This window comes from Oratosquilla oratoria, chromosome 12 (assembly GCF_046742065.1).
Source record: "Oratosquilla oratoria isolate Oo_2021 chromosome 12, ASM4674206v1, whole genome shotgun sequence".
NCBI lineage: Eukaryota > Metazoa > Arthropoda > Malacostraca > Stomatopoda > Squillidae > Oratosquilla > Oratosquilla oratoria.
Window position 1 is genome coordinate 66,884,363 of NC_134788.1, and position 5,000 is coordinate 66,889,362.

Sequence of the window (5,000 nt, forward strand, 5' to 3'; positions counted from 1 at the left end):
TGAGTAAAACTATGTTGGAAGGGAGGGGATAGTTTGAGTTTGGAACTGTAGTTGGGGGGGGGATCATGAATGAAGAGAAGGGGGAGAAGGGGTGGCTATACTAGTAAGTGAAGAAATAGGTAAACGTGTGGTGGAGTGGAAGAAGGTTTCTTCAAAGTTAATGTGGATGAAAGTGAAACTGGGAAAGGAGATGTGGGTTTTTGTAAGTGCATATGGACCTGGTAAACACCCACACCTCCCTTCCAATTTTCACCTTTATTCACGTTAACCTCGTAGTGAAAAGAGTGCAGAGGAAAGGGAGGGTTTTTGGATATATTTAAATGAGTGCATAGAAGATTTAGGGAGAAATGTCAATGTATTGGTATTAAGATAGCTTAATGCTAGGGTAGGAGATGAACCAATAAACGAAGTGGATGGAAAGTGTGGAGTTCCAGGAAAAAATCGTAGTTGAGAGATGATGGTGGAGATGTGTCTAGAGAGTTGATGATAGCAAATGCAGTGTTTAGAAAGAAAGTCATGTGTACACATGGGAGAAGGTGGTGGATGGAAGAATAGTAGATAGGAATTTAATGGACTACAGAATGGTAACTAGGAGAAGAGTAAGAAGAATTTTGGATGTACATGTTCTAAGGGGAGAGAGTGGGGGAATATCGGATCATTTTTTGGTAGAAGTAAATTGAGCGTAGAGGATAGGTGGAGAAAGAGGAAAAAGGCAGAAGACAGGGAGGTACTTCAAGTTAATTGCTTAAATGAGAAAGAAAAGGAGAAGTACAAGAAGAAGCTGAGAGAGGAGTGGGAGGGAGTGAAGGATAGAGTAGAACTAGGAATGGAGGAGGAATGGGGATGTTTCAAGGAGGGGGTCACAAGGCAGAAGATAGGGAGGTACTTCAAGTTAATTACTTAAATGAGAAAGAAAAGGAGAAGGAGTACAAGAAGCTGAGAGAGGAGTGAGAAGGAGTGAAGGATAGAGTAGAACTAGGAATGGAGGAGGAATGGGGATGTTTCAAGGAGGGGGTCACAAGGTGTGCAAAGATAGTGTGTGGAACAAGGAGGACGGGAGGAAATAGAAGGAAGGGTAGTAAGTGGTGGGATGAGGAAGCAAAGAAGGTTGTAGAAGAGAAGCGAGCATTCACAGATTGGTTACAAAATAGGACAAGAGAACCATATGAGAGATACAAAGAAAACAGAAGAGAATTAAAGCATAAGTCATGGGAGGCAAAGAGGAGAGCAGGTGTGAAACAGAGTGAGAGTTTGACAGAAAATTTTGAAAGTAATAAAAACATGTTTTGGAAAGAAATTAAGAGAAAAAGAGGAGGTGAATCAAGTAGAAAAGAAAAGGTAAAAGGTGCAGATGGAGAGATGATAATGGAAGAGGAGGCAATAAGAGTTAGATGGGTAGAGTAGTTTAGGGAGTTGGTAGATATGAAGGAGGATAGGGAGGGAAAGGCAGTTGCGGTGGGGAGTGCTAAGAAAATGACAGTAATGAATGAGGAAAATGGAGGAGAAATAAGGAAAGATGAGGTGAAAGCAGTTATTAAAATGATGAGAACAGGTAAGGCACCGAGGTTAAATGGGTGTCATGCGGAGTGTCTAAAAAAGGGAGGTACAGTGATGGTGGGCTGGCTGGTGACGTTGTTTAATGTTTGTCTATAAGAGTACTGCAGGAGTGCCTGAATAGTTCCACTTTACAAGGGAAAAGGGGGACAAGTGTGAGTGTAGTAGTTTCAGAGGGATTAGTTTGTTGAATGTAGTTGAGAAGGATTATGGAAGGGTTTTGATTGAGAGAATTAGGAGAGGAACAGAGGGAGTAATTGGGGAGGAACAGGGTGCGTTTAGGACAGGTGGGGTTTGCGTGGATCAGATTTTTGTGGTAAGGGAGAAGTGTGAGAAAGATTTAGAAAAAAGTAAGGATGTTCTTTGGGTCTTTATGGATTTGGAAAAGGTTTATGACAGGGTAGACAGGAAGGCACTGTGGGAGGTATTCCACATATATGGGATAGGAGGAAAGCTGTTAAGAACAGTGAGGAGTTTTTACGAGAGTAATAGAGCCTGTGATAGAATTAGAAATGAAGAGAGTGCGTGATTTGAGGTAAAGGTGGGACTTCGTCAGGGATGTATTATGTCGCTTTGGCTGTTCACTGTATACATGGATGGGATGGTGTGAGAGGTAAACGCAAAGGTAATGGGCTGGAGATTGGAGGTGGTTAAAGAAAATGGAGAAAATGGGAGATAAGCCAGTTGGTGTTTGCTGACGACACTGCGCTTGTGGTAGGATCAAAGGAGGGATTAAGGACGTTAGTAAACGAGTTTGAGAAGGAGTGCGAAAGAAGGAAGTTTAAGATAAATGTGATGAGATGTACAAGGGGGGAATGTGGTAGTTAATTGGAAGTGATTATTAAGGGAGAGAGACTGGAGAAAGTGGATAGCTTGGGTGCAAATGTGGTGGGAAAGAGAGGAATGGAGGTGAAGGTACGATATAGGTTGAAATAACCAAGTAAATACCTTGGTGGATTGAAAAGTGTAATAAGAAATAGACATTTGGGAATGGATACTAAGAGGAGATTGTATGAAGGAATGATTGTGCCAACAGCACTGTATGGGGCAAAAACATGAAAGATTTTAAATGTGATTGAGATTAAATACCTGAGAAGTATGATAGGGGTTACTAGGCTGGATAGAGTGAGAAACGAGGAGGTGAGGAGGAGAACGGGGGTGGAAAGGGAGTTGGGAGATAGTGTTGATGAAAGAGTATTAGGATGGTTTGGACACATGGAGAGAATGAGTGAAGAAAGATTAGAATAAGAGGTGTGGAAGGAGTGAACATGAGGGAGCGACTATGGATGAGATGGATAAATGGGGCAAAAGGGGCATTGGGAAAGAGGGGAATGTCTGTTGAGGAAGGAAGGGAAAGGACTGAAGATAGAGGTGAGAGGAGAATGGTTGTGTATGGATGATGTTGTGATTCATGGAAAGAAGTGGGTGAGGGGTGAAGGAGTATGTGTGAATGATATTTTGACGCAGTCCGAAGGGATTTATCCCCGTCCTCTCTTCTTCTGCATGAGGAGACGGAGAAGGGGGTGGTCGCCGATTAAATGAAGCGTCCTTGCTGTGAATGTGCTGTGTCTTGCTGCATTGCTTCTGACCCAGGATAATGGGCGAGATGCAGAGATGACCCATCACCCAGGAGGAGCCAAGATAAGAGGGAGGGAGGGGAATGAATAGGAGTGGAGTATATGGGGATGGAATTGGCGGGAGTGGATTTCATGCCTTTATTTTTTTGCTATCTCCCTTGTAAGGTGGGAAAGGCCGTTGGTATGTATGTATTATTATTATTATTACTATTATTATTATTATTATTATTATTATTATTATTATTATTATTATTATTATTATTATTACCCTTATTATCATTATTATCATTGATATCATTATCATTATTATTATTATCATTATTATTATCACTATTATCATTATCATTACTATTATCATTACTATTATTAGATTTGGAAGTGCTAGTGAGTCTTGACCTTAAATCTAGGAAACAGTGCATTAGCGCCAGGAATAGAGTTAACAGAGCATGAGGTTTCATTGCTAGGACAGTTACCAATAAAAGTGCAGAAATAATCATCAAACTCCATCTGGCGTTAAGCAAGGTTTACACGCTACGATAAATTGTAGCGATTTATTGTAATGAAAAGGTTGTTACAATTTGTCATTACGTGTAAACAGGAGATCGTAGCGATAATGACGTCAGTCCTCCTCGCTTCGCTCGCGAGCGAAGCGAGGACTGACGTCATACTTTATCGCTACGATCTCCTGTTTACACGTAATGACAAATTGTAACAACCTTTTCATTACAATAAATCGCTACAATTTATCGTAGCGTGTAAACCTTGCTTTAGACCCATTCTTGACTATGCGGTACATCGACGACATTTTCATAAAGACCAAGAACACTAGTGAAGCTGAAAAACTACGACTCCTACTACAAGAGACCTCTGATCTCACTTTTACTGTGGAATATAGTTTTGACGGAGCTTTGCCTTTCTTTGATATACTAGTGAAACAAACTGAATACTCTGTTAAACAGAGGTTTATACCCCACAAACCCTGAACATTGCCTTAATGGTTCTAGTGAGTGCCCTCAGAGATATGTGGACTACGATCGGTGTCTACATCTGAAGAGCACTCCCTCACTGTAGCACATGGAAACAAGTACACAATGAAATCGAACGCTCCACCCAAGTACTAATCAATAATAGCTTCAGTGAGAAAGAGATTAACCACCAAACAAAGAAAATAATGGATAGCTGGTACAAAGATAATAAAAATAATAAAAATGTAGAAAGACCATCTATTTTAAATCTATATTCTCATCAGCCTATAAGAAGATGAGCGTATAATGAAACATACCGCTGCCACCAGTGTAACCGATAAAAGGTTGTGGTTACATGAGGAGGGCTTAATGCGGGCGAGATAAACTCCAAAACGGGAGTTTTCTTCTATTTATTAACAATGAAGGCAATCTGGTTAACAAATATTATTAGGCACAAATGGGCCCTGTGGGCGAATAACAATATGTGCCAGGCCTTGACCTAGGGCACAACTGGCTGGCAGCCTCTCGGCCTGCCTAGCTTTGGCCAGTAGGTTCTTGACCTACCTAGCTCTGGCGTCTGGCCGGTAGGCTCTTCACCTACCCAGCTCTGGCGTCTGGCCGGTAGGCTCTTCACCTACCTAGCTCTGGCGTTCGTGACATGGGTGTTATAGGTTATATAGGGGGTTAGTGGGTTGTTGTAACTAAAGGCGTTAGTCTTGCTATTCTATGCATTAGGGTCAGTTTTATATATGAAGGTTAGTCCTATAGTTAGTGGATGTTGTTAGGTATATTATATATATGTTAGTTTATGGGTAATATAATAGGGCAGTTATAATAAAGGATTTTAATAGGTTAGTCTGGTGACATTGGGTATCTATATCTTGTTTGTCTTTAAATGTGCTGC